Source organism: Pteropus alecto, unplaced genomic scaffold (assembly GCF_000325575.1).
Source record: "Pteropus alecto unplaced genomic scaffold, ASM32557v1 scaffold80, whole genome shotgun sequence".
Taxonomy (NCBI): domain Eukaryota; kingdom Metazoa; phylum Chordata; class Mammalia; order Chiroptera; family Pteropodidae; genus Pteropus; species Pteropus alecto.
The window spans coordinates 4,312,842-4,313,080 of NW_006430460.1; positions in this window are offsets into that span (position 1 = coordinate 4,312,842).

Below are 239 nucleotides of genomic sequence, written 5' to 3' on the forward strand. Positions count from 1 at the left end.
AAAACGCAGACACAGCGCTCCTGAGTCCGCAGGGCAGAAGGCCCAGGCAGCAAGAGGACGGCCAGCTGCCGGCCACCGTGGTGACGGGCGGCTGGGGATATCGGTGCGGCCCTGAGGGGCGAGAGGGACATGACCGCGGGCCCTGACGGGGGTCATGGGGGGGCACGATGGCGCGGCCCTGGAGGGGAGGGGTCATGGGGGGCACGACGGCGGGGCCCTGAGGGGATCATGGGGGGGAC